This window comes from Tachypleus tridentatus, chromosome 12 (assembly GCF_004210375.1).
Source record: "Tachypleus tridentatus isolate NWPU-2018 chromosome 12, ASM421037v1, whole genome shotgun sequence".
Classification (NCBI taxonomy): Eukaryota; Metazoa; Arthropoda; class Merostomata; order Xiphosura; family Limulidae; genus Tachypleus; species Tachypleus tridentatus.
In genome coordinates this window covers 69,068,070-69,089,513 of record NC_134836.1, presented here as the reverse complement: position 1 = coordinate 69,089,513, position 21,444 = coordinate 69,068,070, and the positions used below count along the sequence as shown (strand labels likewise).

The 21,444-nt window shown below is 35.1% G+C and overlaps 1 long non-coding RNA gene across 1 annotated transcript; it reads left to right on the top strand.

Moving 5' to 3' along the window:
- Window positions 1-15,877: 15,877 nt before the first annotated feature.
- Window positions 15,878-19,643, top strand: LOC143235831 (uncharacterized). Its single transcript, XR_013019382.1, has 3 exons — window positions 15,878-15,964; window positions 18,023-18,095; window positions 19,315-19,643. It is a non-coding gene; the product is annotated as an uncharacterized LOC143235831 (long non-coding RNA).
- The last annotated feature ends 1,801 nt before the right edge of the window (window positions 19,644-21,444 follow it).

Sequence of the window (21,444 nt, the reverse complement as noted above, 5' to 3'; positions counted from 1 at the left end):
TAGCTCTCCATTGATTTTCCTACACAAAACAAACTGATTACGTGGCTATTTGTACCGCATTAATGCGCGGATGTAGTCGCATCATGTTTAGTCCGTCAAGCAACAAATAAGAATAAAGGTATAATAGTGTTTATATCTCTAGCAGAAATAACGTATCAGAGATCGTTACTTTGACTGGTGTTTCAAAGAAGAATATACTAAGGGTAACAGTTGACAAGACATCTGCTGTTAAGAATAAAGTGTGCCGATGTTTGACAAAGGGAAAACCAACGACTGATAGACATGTAAAATGTAACAGACGAACCGACCTTAACCCGGTGTTTTACAAACCTTTACCTCGGCAAAGTTTCCGTTGTACTTTCCTCTTCACGTTAAAATAATGTCGGCTCGGCAACTGATAAGACAGTGACAGATATAGGAGAGTTATGTTTTTGAATGTGTTACTTAATGAATGCTTAATACTTGATTACATGATGGCCGAGCGCGTAAGGCGTGCGACTCGTAATCCGAGGGTCGCGGGTTCGCGCCCGCGTCGCGCTAAACATGCTCGCCCTCCCAGCCGTGGGGGTGTATAATGTGACGGTCAATTAAGAATAGCCCAAGAGTTGGCGGTGGGTGGTGATGACTAGCTGCCTTCCCTCTAGTCTTACACTGCTAAATTAGGGACGGCTAGCACAGATAGCCCTCGAGTAGCTTTGTGCGAATTTCCAAAAACAAAACAAACAAACGATTACATGAATTATTAAACGTCGTGAGCTAACTGACTAATATCTATAAAGCACGACCTGTGAATAACCAATTAAAAGCTTAGAATATCCCCCACGTGATTCTCTGGCACTTTACACATATTTACGCGGGAAACCGTTATTTTCATGGAAGATTTCAATAGGTGAGACAAATGAGCTCGAAGTTTCATATTTTTTAGATCCAAATACAGTTTATATATAAAGCTTGATAAATTATATGGCATTAGTAAATTAATTTATGAATTTTTGTTTATTTCAAAATGTATATATAAAACCTAATAAAGATTATTTCGTTTCACATCTTCCAAGTATGAAATTTAACAAGGCCTAGCAACCTGTAGCAAACAGCAACCAGCTTCGTAAGTAGAAGAGATAATTGTTTTTTTGTAATTCTTTATTCACTGTTCAATTTTGAAACAAAATAACTTACTACTATTTAAAACATTTTATTAAATATAATGTATACACAGCCAAGACGTGTCACACTGTAAAGGCCAGTTTGATACTCTTGGATACAATGAATACACGTGTGCCACGTCATTGCATAATTGCCAGATACGGCTGAAAGATCAGTGTAATGAAAATAAGATATATAAATGTGCGTAATATTATGAAGTTTAAGATATTTAAAACTAAATATTTATTATTTCATGTTAAAATTTGTTGTCACTGTAGAACGGAAAAAACAAAGTAATTTAATTTTCTAACTTTGTGGTAGCTACGAGGTTGGCGAAATCTACCGAACTCGTAGACAGGTTCTATAGTTAAAATAACAGGAACAATATAAAGTTTTTCTTAACGTTTGATAATTAGCTGGAGGTTATAATGATTTTGTATGTCAAATTTGAAAAGTTTCTTTGCATAAACTAATTTAATTCTTAAACTGAAAATTACTTTGTATGTTCAATAATATTAAACATGCGAAAATAAAAAAGGCATATGAAAAACAATATTTAAAAATCTTGAGACTTAACAATACAATCTAATATTTTGCATATTAAAGCCCTATAATGTTTACTGATATTCTTCAACATTTAGTGAACAAATGCTTACAAATTTAAGTTTTATAGCATGAAAAATATTACGAGCACAAAATGGTTATGATGCAGGTCCAATGGACCGAACCCGTGCTGAAATAAATAATTAGCTAGCATTTTACTTGTGTTTTTGGTTTAAATAGTGTTACTGATGTTATATACTCACGTGTTTTATTTTTCAGTTATTTATCAAGTCTGTCGGACCTCTAACTAAAGTAAGTGTCCTATTTCATTTTGAACTGAGCAGTACTCCAAAATCTGATGAAACATGCTATGAAGGCAAATCAACAGAGAGCTACAACGCAGCCTTAGGAATCAGTTCTTATACTTTACAAATAAAAGACAACTTTAGCAAGAGATATTGCATCTACACTTCATGAAAACGTTTCAACAGAGGTGTAGATAGCCCTCGTGAAGCTTTGCGCGAAATTCAAAACAAACAAACAAGTGTCAACAAACACAATAATACAATAGCACACACAAATAAAAAAAAGCCAAAGCTTTCAAAGCTCAACTTCAAAAGACATTTAAAACTCACTGATCCAGATATGAATACATATTTCTACAATAAAGTCACCAACCATATACTTTAGTATATAATAATTTTTTTTCAATAAAAAACAATTTGAACCAATTTTCCCAATAAACATAATTAATCAAACACACGACCTATCACAAACTATGAAAACATGATACTAACGAAAGAAATATCTCCACAAGAACTACTTGAAGCAAGCCTGGCATGGCCAAGCGCGTAAAAGAGTTGGCGGTGGGTGGTGATGACTAGCTGCCTTCCCTCTAGTCTTACACTGCTAAATTAGGGACGGCTAGCACAGATATCCCTCGAGTAGCTTTGTGCGAAATTCCCAAACAAACAAACAAACAAAACTACTTGAAGCAATAAACAAAAAACAAATCTCCAGGTGAAGATATGAAATACGAGTCATCTTTCTAAAACCGCAACTAAATAGAATAAGCGAATACTCTCAAAATTATAGAATAAAAATAAACAGCAAAAACACAACTCGTAGTCTTTACGAAATTGACAAAACACAAAAAACAATAGCCAGAAATATGTATGGATGGCACATTACTTCAGACTGCCCCATCTAAAGTCTGGCGAAGAACTAACTATGCTAGGAGTCTAACTGGCAAAAGCAGTGGAGCATCTACAGATAACATACTAAAAATATATAAAACATATATTAGACCTGTAATAGATTATGCAGCTCCAGCATGGATAACTGTAAGCAATAAAATAATTAAAACCAAACTACAAACAATCCAAAACACACTCCCCACAACTGCATACAGAGTTCCAAGAACTATATCATCTCAGTTCATTCACAAATACTCGAACATAACAACCATACCAGATAGACTCCTACATAGTACAATAACGTACTTCGATAAAAATTGGATGAAAAATGAATTACTGTGCGAAGTGGATAGGTACCTCATACATGATGAAGTTAGTCCTAAACATCTCTCCCCACTCAATTTATATTTTAAACATAAAAAATAATAAAAATTAATTTTAAAAAAGTGCTACCAACAAACTTGACATTCTGCTGATAGAGCAAAATAACAATCATATATGTACCACAATATATGGACATCGCCCTGAAAAGTATCAGAATAATATTCATTTCACTCTGACTTAAAAGTAAAATAATTACAAATTTCAATACTGCAAGACCACATAAGTACGGGGAGGAGGAAGAGGTCAAAGAGAACCTGACCCTCCAGGGTATGAACATATCATACCCAAACACCGAGAGAGAGAGATGAGTGACTTATCGACAGTGGAATTTATGGAACGTAACTGGAAGCCTTCCCCACATTACAAGTTTGACAATAAAATGTTCAAAATAGGACAAAATTTAAGACTTCCTTTTCAACTGATGTGGTTTCATGACTACAAGTGACTTTCTTAAAGCAATCAAACTAGTTACAAAGGTAAATGGTGTCTCTCTCGTGTTCTACTTTTGCAAAAGAAAGTGGATAAACAAAACTTGGATGTTTTCGTGAAGACTTACTCAGTAACTTCAGTAAGTCCAAAAAGTCAATGATCAGTCGTGAATCGAAGGCCTACTGCCATGAAAGCATTCAGTGTGCATCCAACAATAAATCTCAAGCATATGATCCTGGACCTCGAGGCGACTTAATTATTAATTCAATTACTGCTGGCCCTGTAAAAAATTATAAAGAAATCCTCCTAACCATAGTTGGTCCTGTTTTATATTGTGTAAGAAGGCAGATAGGTTTACGAAGGCATCGAGATGACAAGATCAAATACACAGAGGTTGCTGCTCACAATTAAAGTAATTTTATTGCACAAGTTTGTCTCACGTCCAAGCACGGCCCGGCATGGCCAGGTGTGTTAAGGCGTGAGACACGTAATCTGAGCGTCGAGGGTTCGCATCCCCGCCGCACCAATCATGCTAGCCTTTTCAGCCGTGGGGGCTTTATAACGTGACGCTCAATCCCACTATTCGTTGGTAAAAGAGTAGCCTAAGAGTTACAGTGAGTGGTGATGACTAGCCGCTTTTCCTCTAGTCTTACACTGCTAAATTAGGGACGGCTAGCGCATATAGCCCTCGAATAGCTTTGCGCGAAATTCAAAAACAAATTCAAAACAACGTCAAAGCACAACCCCATTTTGAAAGAATAACACCTTTGAAGTCCACAAAATGCCACGCACACTGATAAAACAATACAAAACGAAATAATACAAATTGTTTCCATGTTTAATGGGCTTCCGTGAATGTCCTCACAACGCATTATTAGCGAATGAAATCTTTTCCACTGAGTGTGAAATTCTATCAGTTTGAGTAGAATATGCCATGGTTGTGACTATGAATATGATGGATTCATGTCAGTAGTAATTTTAAATATTTGACAAATCACCCAAACCCAAAATGTTATTTCAAAATGTAATTGTTGATTTCACTCCTGAGAAAAAACTTAGAAAAACGCAATAGGCATACTGATACACCACTTTTGACACAATTGAAGAGCTTTATGTCTACGTTGTCAGAACATTTGATGGAATTTTCCAACCCTCTAGTCACCCAGATATTCATATTGAAGGAGAGAGCTAGAGTTGGTCATCAGAAACATGAAGCAAGACAAATGGGCTATGTCATACATTTACCAACTTTGAGCATATCTTCAGTTTTATCGTTGCAAGGAATATTTTGAACCAATATTTCCAATAGTGTCATGTCTTCAGGGTAAACTATATGATGTTTATTTAGGCTTTCAAAAGTAGATCAGATGATTTTTAAGTAAACCTTTAAGCCTCTGTTGATTATTGGCTTTCCATTGTTTATACCAAAGAATTAGCACGGTTTGCAGATTCAGAAGAAACATGTCCCAGAATTATATGTTGTCATCAGATGCATCGCTCTAATAGCCCTGAAACAAGAACCTCTGACTATTAGAAACACAATATGGTAAATTATTTTCTAAATATAATGTCTGGAAGTCACGCTTTGGAGAAAACATGCTATGCTCGTTGATACTAGATGTCACGATAAAGGAGGACTATGATGAACTTCAAGCACTGACAAATATATTTTTCAAAATGGCGGTTTCTTCATCCATATCCAACTGTCTTGATCAGTGAGTTATATAACTTTATACGAACAACAAAATCAGTATTGAATTTGTGATGCAACTCATTTGTGAATCTTCTGATGAAATATTCTTTCCAAACATCAGATAATTATTTTACATTTTGGCAATTTTACCAGTTGGTTGTTGCAAATCTGAACTTCTGTTCTCTTTTTTCATTCTTTTAATACATGACTTCACACCACTATGACTTCTGATAGGCTATCTAATATGTGCATGAGAGTCATACCTAGACAAAAAGCAAAATCAACCAACAAAAGTAAATATCTCACGAATAAAAAAATCACGAAACCATATACTGCTACATACCATATATTCCCGACATCAGCAGAAAAATAACCAACATTTGGCAAAAACTAGTAACAAAATATGGCATTCCAGTTAATACCAAATTTATTCAAAAATCAGACACAAAACTGAGGTCTATACTATGTAAAAACTACACTGACAAACACCACACCAACATTATTTATTAGACACAATGTGATAACTGCCACGGCTTCTATATTGGAGAAACAAGTAGAAAAATGGAAACCAGATTCAGAGAACATAAAAAGTCACCTTCACACGTTTTCGAACACTGCAAGTCAAATAAACACAACATTAACCATAGAAAACACTCAAATGCTGAATAAAGAAACAAACATAAACAAATGCAAAATTAAAGAAGCCTTACTTATACAACAACTTAAACCCAAAATAAACCAATGTAAAGGAACACCTTTATACCTATTTTTAAAATAATATTACAAATAATAACAATAAAATAAATAATATAAAATTATATATTCAAATATCTAAGTACGTCCTCTACATTCCGACACTTAGATACACAACCCCTTTCAAACATGCGGTCAGCTTCCGGTCAGTTACCTCTTCCTTTCTTTGTGAACCTGACGATGACCGAAGATGGTCGAAACGTTGTTCGCTCCTCTACGTAAAAAAAATTTTTCAACCCAAACAAGCCGTTTTTGCATATATTTTTTTCTCTACAAATGGGTTTTCTCGACATAACTAATATGTTACTTGATGAAAATATTAAATCATATTTATTTCACTTCAACCTTGTCGAATACAAACACAAACCCTGATTTAACTATCAGAGTAAAACCTTTCTTGTTTGAGCCCACTCGCCGTCATAAACTATAATGTTTGTTTTGATTTCTGTCCATCTACTACCTTATACTTGGAAACACTGAAGAGATTTCTGTGTTTATCTAATACTTCATTTCAATGTTTGAAATAATTCATTTTTTATCCTATTTTAGTTATAAATTCAAATGGAATATATAACTTTTACCGAGATCATATTCACAACATTTAAACAAGGCATTGTTTATACATCTTCGTAAATTTTTTTCTCAGCTGCTTTACGCACAATAAAATCCTGCATTCACCACTTTAACCTATGTCTAATCCTTTTATCAAAATGACAAATTACTTACAAGGAGAGAATAAATGTGAGAAGAAAAGTACTTTGTGAGAAAAGTAACAGTTTTATAAGATTATTGACTTCTCCAACACTTTTGATTCTTCCGTCGTTATTCCCCTCGGTGTGGATTCCTATACGTGGTGAGGGGATCTCCCAGAGAAGGTTCTGTTCTTTCAATTTACCTTCTCTGGGATCTAAACATCCACTCTCGTGTTTGCCCCGGCATGGCCAAGCGTGTTAAGGCGTGCAACTCATAATCTGAGGGTCGCATCCCCGTCGCGCCAAACATGCTCGCCCTTTCAGCCGTGGGGGCTTTATAATGTTACGGTCAATCCCACTATTCGTTGGTAAAAGAGTAGCCCAAGAGTTGGCAGTGGGTGGTGATGGTTAGCTGCCTTTCTTCTATTCTTACACTGCTAAATTAGTGACGGCTAGCACAGATATCCCTCGAGTAGCTTTGAGCAAATTTCAAAAACAACCAACCCTCGTGTTTACCAAGCGTGGTGACTCGTGAAGGGGAGGAGAGGATCCAGGGAGTTGAGGGGTCCAACCCTAACACACCGCTTTGGCCTTCAATTCATGTAGACGGGCGGCCTTGTGGTGGTCCCCTTGTGGGTCAATCGGCTGGTTCACTTAGGCTCGGGCACCAAGTACCTATATTAGATGTTCTCAACAGGTATTGTGGATATTGTATCTGATGCTGGTGTTTGGGTATAGTGCTTGTGAAACCCTGGCATTGCTGCAGTGTTCTTGTTTGGCATTGCAGTGCGTCCCCACGTAGGTCTCCATGGTGGGTGGGGTCAGTAGGCACCGAAATTTTTTTCTAATGGATCCTCCAAATAAAAATAGTCAACAGGTAAACGACCACGTCTTGAAGAATCTGATCAGCAATCTTCAACGTCTGTACCACCAGTTATACCTCATTTTCTCATCCTACATTCTCTTTCAGAAAAACCTTTAGGGAAAATGTCCCTCGTTTTTATTCAGAAGGGACTGGAGGGATTTGTTGACTCTCCAAAGTCAGTAAAGAAGCTTGATCTGGAGACATATTGGTTGAAACATCCACATCCCAACACAGTGAACTCCTCTTGAATTTAAAGACAATTGAAGATGTACCGATTGAGGTTACCCCTCATGCTACCTTGAATTCATCACGAGGAGTTATGGCATGGGCCACGATGCCTATGAGTGTGAAATGGACCCACATTGTGTCAACTACAATGGTTCTCACCCTTCCTACTTTCGTTCCTGCCCTAAATTGTTGTAGGAAAAAGAGGTGCAGCGTTTTAAAATGACTCATAACATCAGTTATCCTGAGGCTCTGAAATTGCTGTCCACCACTTCATTTTGAACATATACTGCTGCACTTCGTTTCACAATTACAGTGGGAGTGCAGACAGATCTATCTGTACCTCCAAGAGAATCGTTCTCTAAAGAAATGAATAGCCTTATGACCTCCATGGTTAAAAAAGTTGATCAATCAACTTCTACATCCATCTCTGTACCTCCCTTACATTCCAACAAACCCCACGATCCACATTTTTTGGTTCCAGATACAGGTATTTCTTCAGATACATCTTTTTCACCCACCCCAAAATGCAAAACAATCATTCGTTCGCGTCCTTAGTTACTGGATTTCCATACCAACAACAGAGACCTGCCCAATTGACCCCAGGGCAGGATTTATGGAGGTCGATAGACCTCCCCCGCATAAGGACAGTAAGGAAAAAAGACGTGGTCGTTAACAGAAGGGCTCTCCAGCTAATTCATCTACACGTCATTAAAAATGGCCACCTTGATACAATAGAACTGTCGAGGTTTACCTTCTAATCTGGATGACATCAAAACACTGATTTGATTCCTACCATCCTGTATGTCTTTCCTTACAGGAAACACTTCTGAAACCTGCCGTTACAGTCACCTTTCGGCGGTTTTCTTTGTACAGAAAGGACAGACTGTGTGATGGACGAGTGCATAGGGGGGGGGTGGCACTGTTGGTTGATCAGCATGTGCCCACCCTGTCTTTGTCACTTGACACACCCTTGGAGGCCGTAGCCATCCGTGTTTCCTTGGGTCATACCATCAATGTTTGTTTTCTCTGTCACCTGGAGAGACATATGATCAATCAGACCTTGATGCTCTCGTTGAACAGTTGCCGTCTCCCTTTCTAATCCTGGGGGACTTTAATGGACATCATCCTCTCTGGGGAAGTGCTGTTATTAATGGGAGGGGTCGCTCTGTAGAGCGTATGCTCTCTGATCACAACCTTTCTGTTCAGGCACTGGTTCTTTTACTTATTTTCATGCACCTAGCCAGTCTTTTACTGCTATTGATCTCTCAATTTGTTCTCCTTCACTATTCTCCCATTTTTCATGAAGGGTTGACAATAATCCACTAGGCAGTGATCATTTTCCTATACCTTTGAGAGAGACTGGCCGTGGTCGATGCCACCCTACCCGCGTGCTCTGGTGGAAGCTGGATCAGGCAGACTGGTTCACTTTCACTGCTCTCGCAGAACTTTATCCTGCCTTTGTATGTCAGCCACAAATAGACGACTGTGTGGCAGCAGTAACTGACTGTATTATACAAACAGCTGCTCAGTGTATTCCAAAAAACCTCGACACGTTTTCCACTATATCCTCGTCCGTGGTGAAATCCTGCCCGCCACTTGGCACGGAAGGCTCAAAAACGGGCCTGGGATACTTTCCGTAGATATCCCACACTTTCAAACCGCATCTCTTTCCAACAGGCCCGTGCTCATGCTAGGTGGATAAGAGTCAAAGCCAGAAGGAATCTTGGATTTAGTTCACAACTAACATATCTTCTACCACCAGTTCCAAGGTCATATGGGACAGGGTTCGAAAGGTTAGTGGGCACTACAATTCTGTCTCCCTCTCGATCTTACTCTCTGATGGCCAAGAGGTAGCTGATGTCTGGAGCATCGCCGATACTCCAGGTGAAAGGTTTTGCCGGGTATCTAGCACTTCTGCTTGTTCCTCCACCTTCCTGGCCATCAAGACTCCAGGCAGAGCATTCACTTCTTTACTTTCAAACTGACTATCTCTTTGACTATAATCGTCCCTTTACACTGGTGGAACTGAAAATGGCCCTTCATCAGTCTGGCAATGCATCTGTTGGACCAGATGATATACACTGTGACATGCTGCACCATCTATCTTCTGCTTCTCTTGATATTCTTCTAATTGTTTTTTAACCAGATCTGGCAGGAGAATATTCTTCCTAATGCCTGGCGCCAGGCTATTATCTTATCTTTCTCTAAGCCTGGGAAAGATCCCAAGATTCCTTCAAACTACCGTCCAATTACTTTGACGAGCTGTCTCTGTAAGACCTTAGAGAGGATGGTTAATGCTCATATTGAAGCTAAGCAGTACTCCAACTGCACTATTTATACTGACTTGCTTAGTTCTCTACTGGCCCTGGAATCGCTTCACGTTGGTTCACACCCTGTTCTCGCCGATATTCAAAACCGACAGGCCCATTTCTCTTTAACATCTACTTCTATCCAGTTTTTCTATATACCAGGCCACGTTGGTATTCGCGGGAACGAGCTTGCAGATTTTGTTTGTTTGTCTGTTTTGGAATTTCGCACAAAGCTACTCGAGGGCTATCTGTGCTAGCCGTCCCTAATTTAGCAGTGTAAGACTAGAGGGAAGGCAGCTAGTCATCACCACCCACCGCCAACTCTTGGGCTACTCTTTTACCAACGAATAGTGGGATTGACCGTAACATTATACGCCCCCACGGCTGGGAGAGCGAGCATGTTTAGCGCGACGCGGGCGCGAACCCGCGACACTCGGAATACGAGTCGCACGCCTCACGCGCTTGGCCATGCCAGGCCCCGAGCTTGCAGACACGGCAGCTAAATCTATCTGCTCTGGCACTATCACCACTGTGTCTGTTCCATACATGGACTATGGCCCTGTTTTCAAGGCTCGGCTACGTGCCAGCTGGAGTGAGCAACGTGAAAACAAGCTTTTCCAAATAAAACCATATATTGGACTTTGGCTTTCTTGCTTCTGTAAGGATCGGAAGGAGGTAGTTGTTCTGCATAGACTACGCATTGGTCACAGTTTTCTAACTCATCGTTTTCTTTTATCTGGAACTGATGCACCAATGTGTTGTCTGTGTAACACTCAGATCACAATAAGTCACATTTTACTTTCTTGCCATCGTTACGACTCTGAACCAACGCACTATTTTAAACATGTTTTGTCCCAAGGTTTTTCCATAACACTAGACAGTGTTATTGGTGACGGTAACTCTGTCCACCTTGATAAAGTTTTAATTTTTTTAACGGCCATCATTTAAGTGTTTTATATTCCTTCATTAAACCTTCTTTATTGTGGTTCCCTTTTTAGAGTCACAATCTCTATTGTTCGATTTGAAAGTAGAAAATGGCTGTAACATTAAATAACTTGACACCAGGACTGAAAAGGCCAACTTCAGGTGACTGATGGTGGTTCTTGTACTTACCTGTTAGTCTTCCTGGTGGGTTATGATAATTACTATTATGTTCCAGAAAGTCTTTTACAACTTCTTTTACTCTGGTTTTCTCTTAACATTGTAGACTAGACGGCAATATTGGTTTTACTGTCTTTATGTTTTTCAATGCTGTTTTGTTTTACCTTCATTTCCTTTTATGAATTTTACTACATTTACTTTTACCTTTTTACTGGACGTTTGGTGCAGATAGCCCAGCAGCTTTGTGCCATAAAACACTAAATCAACCAAACAGTTAAATAATTATACATGACTTTATACATAATTATAAAATAATTTATAATTTATTCTTTACCATTAATTTTGTGTGTGAGGGATTATGTGGAATGGGATCATGTTACCTGCTCTCAGTATCGCTCACCTTCCTTCTGTACTGATTGAACCCATTTTCAGATGACCAACAGTTAAACAGTTTCTCCTGCACCTTCTCATAGATGGCCTCCCAAGCCTCTACTGCAGAATTTACTTTGCCTATCTCAGTTATTTTATTAAACATGTTTCACAGTATATTCCCCTTCTCATGTCATTATATCATGATAATCTTTTGTTACTTATTTTAGAATGGATAATTGCAAGCCTCACAATGTACAGGCTTTAATTCTTTATGTCTTAGTGTACCATCAGCAGATTTTACTTCTGATTTTATGTTATTTAAATCTCTTCTAAAACTATACATTTTTATCCCCAGCTTGGTTTTTAGCTTTGTTTTACCCTATTGGCATGCCTACAGTTAATTTTTACATTCAGTTTCCTTCCTTCTATGTTCCATTTATATTTAGGGTATTTTTGTGGGACACCTCTCTTTTCCTACTATAATGAGGTGTTTGTTATTTCCAGTTCATACCCTCCGCACATGTTTTTTTTTTTGCTTTTAGCATTTTCTTGAATATATTAAGGCAATAACAATGACATATATACATATAAATGGTTATAAAACCTTTCAGATGAAAGTAGAACAGTGGTGTTCATCTGATATATATAGCATGATACTGTCCACTGTGTAACATGTGAATGAGTCATCAAAATTGCAGTTTACCCCTTAGATTGATGTCACTCATCCTACCTTTATGTGGACCTTGGTTTCAAGTAGCTAGGTTTAGATTTAGAGCTGACAAAATCAGCACAAGTCCTCACACATGTAGTACAAATGTCTGTTTCTTGACTCCTTTATACTCTTACCAGATTCTTATTGTAGGTCAAGGTGGAGGTATTCACAGCTTACTATGATTCTTCCTTTTCTATTATTCCTTGATGTTAATCTTCTGAGGATGTTACTGCACTCGGGGCAATTCCTGTCAATTTAAAGTTTTGGAGAGATGGTTTACATTTAGTAGACATCCTTTCAGTCTCGGATGTTGCATTCCCATATCGACCAATCAATTTCTCACGTGTCTGAAATTCCTTCTGTTCTTATGGACTTGTGGTGAAGATGGTATGAAATTTTTTCCTACCCTCACCAGGTGGCTGTGTTTTGATTTGTAGTTGACTTGTTGCCAGTATGGTCCTGTTTCATACTCCATGTTAATGTCAGTTCTCAGTGGCCTGGAGCATGGATTGTAATTGACTAGCCGTGTACAGTCCATTGTACTATAGCCACTCTATATCTTACCCACTTTGATGTTTTCTGGGATTGAGTTTCTTAAATATGAGCAAAGACCATACCTGTTCCATAAGTGGTGTGGTCTTCCACTTCAAATTCTCAATTCCAAAGATCTTCTCATAAGCAGTAACCTTCAATTACTTTTGAAAAATGCTTCTTTCTTTCCATTACACCAGACTCTCCACTTATTCAGCATGAGGAGTGGAGGTAATGTACTGTATCAGAAGTTTTAATATTCCAAAACTGAAAATGTATTTCTGATAGGTTGTTGTCTCTTTTCACACTTTCCCCTTTCCCCTCATTAGAAACCAGTGAATCCATAGTTTTGCTGAAACTTTGAGTTGTAGTTTGATAGAATTGAATAGAGAGTCACATATATCAAGAGAGTATGTCACACATTTATTGGTGGAGAGTTGTCACATAATGATTTCCATAAAAGATGCATGATAATCAGTCAGTTCCAGATAAGTAGGAGATTCAAGTCTCATGGCATGCTCAAAAACATTTGTTCAGATAGAGGGCAGCAATGAACAGGAATAGCTATTTATGTGAGAAGAGGTAACTATCGATCAGAAATACATTTTCAGCAGAGGAAAAAAAATATCTTTGGCTTTAAAAAACAAAATCTATTTCCAAATCATGATATTAAAACATATAAAGTTAGGAAGACAATTTCATTGTTTTAATCACTATTTAGGCTTAATTTTGAGTATTATGTACAGGTATGATTCCGTTATCTCAGGTAAAATATTGAGTATTGTTATGTATTGTATAGGAAAAAGGCTATTAGGATGGATGGGTTATCATATAAGAATAGGTTTATCTTTTAACTTGTTTCAAGTATTAAACATTCTCAAGAAACTTATGAAATTGGGGCTTTTTTTTTATATTCGATATAAAGTGTAGAAGGAAAAGAGGATATGTATGTAAGATTTGAAAAGGTTACATTACACCTTCAGTTAAGATTGAAAGAGCCATCAACTTTATAGCATGTTAAAAAAAGAAAGTTAATGATTATTAACATAATAGTACACCACTAGCAACAAGAAACCATTTGATCTATCAGAGCTGTTCCTATGCACTCTCGCATTGAAAGAAATAAAGGTAAACCCACATTTCATTTTACAAGAAATTATCTATTCCCATGTTGCAAGATGTTGGTGCACACTAATGCTAGTGATAATTTATTGTTTATGCATGACACCCTGTTAAGAAGATAAAATTGGCCTTACCTGAAATCTAGTATGTCTTTTTAAAATCCTAAACTTGTATATTCTTATCCTTTGGTCTTCAGATAAATTACAAGAAATCAAGACACATTCATTCTTTCTGAATAAATTTATATATTTCAATAAAATCTCTTCTTTCTTTTAAGGTTCTTAACATGATTTTCATTAGTTGCCAGGCCAGTCAATCGCCTACTTCAGTTGATAACAGAGAATCTACCTAATTCTATCTAATTACTTTGGTTTTGTATATACCTTATCAACCAGTTTTTTTTTATTTTGTAAAATATCAGTCGTCAACATTATTTTAACAGATCTTTTCAAGTCCTTAATTAAAGGAATATGTTTTAAAGTAATTTTAAATACTTTATTGTGAGAGAGAAAAATGTAATGTAGATTGTGTGGTCTGTAGTATGTGCTTAATGGGCATTCTCTACTCATTCATACAAAATTAAAAAATAGTCATATAGCATTGGATTCAGTCAATAAATCAAACCACCCCATCCACTGCCCAAAACAAATTATATTTACCAAAAAGTTTTGCCTACTTCAAAGGCATCTTCATGTTACTGAAGGGAGAAGAGTTATGACATTTATGAAAAGATGTTTTACACGTAATTCAGAAAATGCTAAATCACTTGTTTATTGCAAATTTAAACACTTTTTATACCCTTATTTGAAAGAGACCAGAAAATAGAGAGAATGGTGTTTCTGATTTTAAATATTTCTGTGGGAGCATGCCTCTGGATCTTCTTAAAGGTATTGTGCCTAAAATATGATGTAAAGTCATAAGCCAGCACAACATAGTACACTAGCAGGATTACTTGCCTGATTCATTAGTATCACCCACTTACTCTTAAACATACTGAAAACCCTGTCTGCTGCTCTTTTCTGAAGAAATCTTAATATAACGTTTTATCCCTGGAGTAATTTTAGTAGCTGTTGTGTGAACAATTTACAACAAATTAGTGTCATTACTCAGACAAAACTCACACAATATTTTAAGTGAAGACTATTGAGGATTAACTAGTGACTTGAATAGAAAGATAACTTCCTGTATTTTACTTGATAATCACTTTAAGTTGCATCACTGTGAACAATCCTTTATACATCACTATTCCTTCTTGTGTAAGAAGACCAAAGCTGTAGACTACTTGAAAAGTATTTGGTGGATCAGAGCAAGATATATTGATTATCTTTCTCATGAAGCAGTTTGATCCTAGAAGCACTTGACATCTTGTAATTCAGAAGTTATTTTTTGTTTCATAAATGTTTAGCAGAATTTGAATTAATAATTTTTTTAATGTAAACCAATAAGATTTTCTATACTTAATCTTTACCCATAGAAAAAGATTTTAAGATTATAATATTTATTTATTTTAATTTATTCAATAAAGATATATGACTTGATATAAAATTGTAGAAAGACCTGCCAACATTATGGTTAAGAATGTAACTGAAATGCGTCTGAGGTAATAAACCACATTAATTCAAAAGTATCCAATACCAAATAATTAGTAGTAAACTGTATTTTAACAAAAAGATTAATTATGGGGCATTGAAAAACAAACTACATATTATGTATTATAAACATTCTCCCTGATTTTATTCCTCACTTATGTTTAAAATTAAGTGTGACAAGTAAATTTAGAAAAAGTAATTTTTTACAGCATCCAATCAAGAGCAGTTTTCCTGATGAAGTCACTGGTGGTGTTTTATCAAAAGTGAAAAGAAAATTGGGCTTACTAGAAGTTTCCAAAATGGTAAGTGTATCTAAAGAATTAAAATGCACTTCAAACTAAAACATTTAGGCTTCTGATTGTGATCGACATACATATTTCATTATCAATTAAATTATACTCCATTAAGTCTGTATATGGACTTGGTCATTCTGACCGGTTTTGTAATATCCATGTAATCATGAAACTACATAAACTACTGTAATGTTCTAAATATACTAAGTGTATCATCATAAGTTTTGGCAAATTTTTATGTAAACATTACAAGCCTTTTGTAAACTGAAATTATATTTTAAGTAAATTGCTTTTACAAAACATTTATCCAGTAATTTTTGAATTCTCTGTCAAGTAATTTTGTGTAAAGTGTAATTTTTCATGCTGAGAACAAAATTACTTTTGTTCACCTCATGGTTTTTATGTTTAATTTACATTACTTATAATACCTTCTAAATGTATAAGATTTTTTTTTATTTTTCATAGAACTTTAAACTTGCTCTCTTATCTTCTCTACCATAACACCAGCTTTCATGAAAATAGTGAAAAAAATGTTGAAAGTACAAAATAACTGCAGATTCTGAAATACAATTACAATTTTTATTTTAGCGCAGCCTCAGTTTTATAAACATTTCCCATTTGGCTGCTTTTGATTTCACTACTTTACAATGCCTTTCTGACCATGTATAACTGTCAAATATACACTTAACCAACCGACTCAAATACAAAGTGTACAAGAGCACTGAACATCTTCAATTTTCACAACCTCTCTTCCACCTCTTGTGGAGCAGATTGATTTTTTGTTCAAAATGGACCATTTGTCTCGTATCTATGTTTATGCCAGGACCTTGGCCTTGAAGATGCTGTACCCTATTTACAATCTGAGACTTCAGCCCTGAACAGGGTCTTTCCATACGTCTCCAGTTCAGAGTGTGTACACTGGGTTTCACTGGCTATACTTTTCAGGAATATACAGTCTGCTATTCTTCCTTTTTGTCTTCATAGATAGGTGTAGCTGTCTGAGTTCGGTATGTCATGGATTGACGTTGCTGTCTCCACCGATCAGTCCACCACACTATGTCTTATTACCACCTCTGCCTGTTACCTTTCTCTGAGTTATCTGAGGAAGGTTGATACTTCCAATTGATTACCAAACATTTTTTAAACCTTTTTTCCATTTCCAATTATACAGATGGTTTGAAATCAGTTAAGTCTATAGGATCTGCCATGGTTTGTTGTAGTTAGGTGGTTTCGTACAAAATCCCCTCTACAGTTTCCGTGTTTGCTGTCAAGTTGTATGACATTTCTCTTGTTCTGGATGATACAGAAGCTACGCAGTTCACTTACTGTACTATTTATGCCAACTCTTTTCACTCTCTACTGGTCAGAAAATCGCTTTGTATTAATTCTCACCTTGTTCTTGCAATATTCAACATTGGCTGGCCTATTTTTCTTCTATCTTCTATTCACATCCAGTTTTTCTGGATAACTGGCCATGTTGGTATTCACAGGAATGAGTTTGCTGACACTAAGTCAGTCTGTTCTGGTGCTGTCACTGCTGTGATTGTTCTGTATATGGACTACATTGCTGTATTCAAGGCTCAGCTTTGTTCCAGTTAGCAGTCATCTTGGAATGAGCAATGTCATAAGTTTTTCTAAATCAAATCTTCTGTTTCTCTTTGGCCATCTTGTTCCAGTAAGGATTGGAATGAGAAGTTGTCCTGGCTAGGCTATGCACTGTCACAGTTTAATAATCAATATTTTTTTTTATTTGGGACTGATCCACCAATATGTGGCTTTTGTGAGATTCAAGTATCAATAGCTTACTTTTATGTTGTGCTGTTATGAATCTAAGTGATGGTGCCATTTTAGACATGCATTTTCACAGGTTTACCTCTGATCTTAGACAATGTCATTATCAATGGTGACACTGTCGAACCTATTTGTGTTTTCAAATATTTATGAGACATTGGCCTTTTTAATTCTATTTAAGTTTTTTAGCTGCCTTTGGAACATTATTTGGTTTTTAACTTTATTTTTAACTTGTATAATATTTTAATTTAGTATTTTTACCACTCATCTGCACAGAGAGTGTTGTTGCTTTGTGTCAGAAACCACCAGTTGACAAACCAACCAATGAAAAACTACAGTTATAAAAAATGTGAGTGAATTTATGTGCTCTATCTATAAAACCTTTTAATGATGGACAAATTCTTTTGTATCAAATAAGTAAATATTGTAATATAACTTGTTTGTAATATTCCTATTTACAAATGAAAATATTATAACTTTAAAAGTTTAACACAATTAACGATGGTGACATCTAAATCTAATTGGTTTAATTTATTTCTATCAGAAAAGTTTTTTTCTAGAGTGAGCTCTAGTCAATATAAAGAAAGCTGTGCCCAGAAAACCTTAATAATTTGGTATAATATTATCTGTATATCTGCAAAGCTTTACTGTAGTCTGACTAGTAAGGTTTGCAATGTAAGGAAATTTTAGTCTAAATAAATAAAGATCTGCAACTTCTAGACTGAAGTTAACAGTCATTGAAGTTTCTTGTACCAGTTTGAATACATGTTGACCACATTGCATAAATGTATTACCAAGTAAAATTTTCATGGCGTGTAAAAATGTACTTGACTGAAACAGTGTAATTTTCATCAGGCCTTATACAGTCCTGTGTTTACAGAAGCAGAAAAGCCATTAACTTAAGTAATCCAAAAACTAAAACTTTTCATCAAATCTTCTAATTTTATAAACAGGAAAACTGGTGTAAAGATTACTAAACTTAAAAGTTTATACTGTCACAGCTTCAAAGCTTTTAATTTTCTGTTAACATTAAACTGAATTACCATTGATTACACATTGATTAATACTTGTTCTTTCTCTCACTCTATTTTTTTTAATAACATTGTATTATTTCTTTAAAAGTTGTTTGATGTAATTCAGACCATTACCTATAATAATTGACGTTTCCTTGGCTATAGTTTTTTATTGCTGTAATAAAACCTGTATTTTTATGTAAGTTTAGAATCTAAAGTAATGTAGGTTTAACGATATTTGATCTGACCAAATATATATTAAAATCTCATGAAACAGAAATTTCAGTTTTATTGTTTATGAACTTTTAATACCTGGATGTTTTAATGTATTTAAATTTGCTAAGCTTTGTCATATTTTACATCTGGAAGATATACAACAAAATGATATTTTTAGGTGTTATATATGCATTTCAAAATAAGTAAGTATTGCCAATTACTCGATCAATATTGCAGCATTCCACTGTGATTTATCAGACTTACTAACTGATATGTATTTTGGTTTAAAAAAAAGTACTGTTTTTTTGGATAACATTTTATTTTCCCCTTCCTATTAAGATGCAGGACAAATAATTTTGAAAACTTCCTACTTTTTGAAGACTGAGTAAACCATGTGGAGGAAAGTATACTGATATTTCAAATGATTATTCACATGTTAGAGGCAGAAGTAGGTGAACATAAGCAGGTACTTACAAAAATGAATATTTGGGCAGTACCCACCAGGTTTGATTTGTTAAATTTAGTGATAACTCTGCAAATAGAAAAGACAGGAAGTTCTTAATTTACACTCTAGCTTTTCAGTATTGGTAATTTGAATTTTTAATTCATAGGAAACTATAGTTGTTATATTTGAACATCAAAAACATCTAATATCTACCAAAACTGCAATCAACATACCAGGTGGCACACAAAATTTGCTATTCAAGAACTTTGTTGTAAAACTTATCTTTAAATTAAGAAATTAATTAATGTGTAATTCTAAAATTTGAACTATAGGTGACACCAAACTTACTGAAGTACATTCATAAAATTGTGTCACTAAAAGTTTGAATGTAAGTCTACAAAGATGATGAAACCCCTTTGGCCCCTAACCATAGGAAGGCCTGTAGTGAGAGGGTTAATTAATTTATCCTTTAAACAGCAACAAAGTCCATGAGACCAATCTCATAACCATTTTTACTTGTTACAGTTTACATACTGTTAGCTTCTAATATGTTAATTGTGTTTTCACTATATTTGGTAGACTTTATTAAACATTACAAGGCTTTTGCACATGAAAAACCAGGTTTTTTAATGAAGTACTTTTTAATAGTTTAACCTACCAGGGTGAAAGGCTCACTTTTTACAACCCTTACATCACTGGAGTGAACCACGTGAGCTTTATTTAACTTGAGTTCACATTAATGTCCTATACTGACTTACTTTATCATTCTAAAATTTAAAATTACTTTATTCAAACTATGAAACAGCCAATATTTAGCAGTAAGTACTATACTATAGTCCTGTGAAAAGTAAACACTTGGGACAGGAACAGTTTCATTTTATAAATATGGTGAGTAGTGAATTTTAGTTAATAATATTTTTTTCATTTCTGAGGCATTACTCATTGAAGAAGCAATTTACTTAGATAAAATGTACTTCAGTTTTTGATTGCTGAAAAAAAGATGTAAATATATCAGATGTTTTGTTGAGATGATTGTAAAATGTTAAGAAAATTAGTAATAATAGGTTAATACAGTGATTCTGTTTTTATTTTATCAAATAACTTATTTTAATGAAATAGTCCACCTGAGAAGAAACTGTGATTGCTATCATAATTACTTGATGAATTGAAGTTTCAGTTGTGATTTGTGTAAAGGATGTGTATTTCAATTTTGTATTTGTTTCTTGAGTTATTTTATTTTGATTTTAGTTTATATAAATACATTTATCAGATTTATTTAACTTGAATTATTTTTGTTTACTCTCCAGATATTGATGGCTTTTGTAGTTTTTTTATATGAAGCATGTGTTGATGATGTGAATGTTTCTGTATTCTTTATACATAAGTGTTTAATTTCCCTGGAAAAATTAGTAATTTTTTGCTGATGCATTATATCAGTAAATAAAATTAAGTAGTATATTTAGAATAAAACTCCAATATTTTCAGTGATGAATTTAAACAGTTAACTCTATATGAACAGTCTGATACTAGTAAAATATCCTGTTAGAAGATATTACCAAAGGATACAGACATCATAAATTACAAAAAAATCACTTTACAGCACTTCATCATATCACGTGATATTTCACAGACAAGGTCACTGTTGGATAGGCTGTGCACATTAGGCCTTATCAGTTTAAGTAACTGTATGAATAAGTGAAGGAACTTACCGAAAAGAATCATCAAATATTATATGTAAATTGATTAAAAAAACTGTTTTAAAAGTTATAATCTATATTAAGTGAAACCTTTTAACAATAAAACAAAGTGAATTTGCACAGAGTTTTAACAGAGTAAAATTTTATCTTAGAACAGTGTGTGTGATGGGTTTTGAATTGATACAAAAAATATATATTTCATAAAATCAAAACTACTGGAGAGGTTTACATTTGGCATTTGTTTCTGGCTTATCTCTCTCTGAGGATGAAATGGCACTTTTTGTGTTTGCTGTGCTCATGAATCAGGTATGTGATATTAATTTTTGT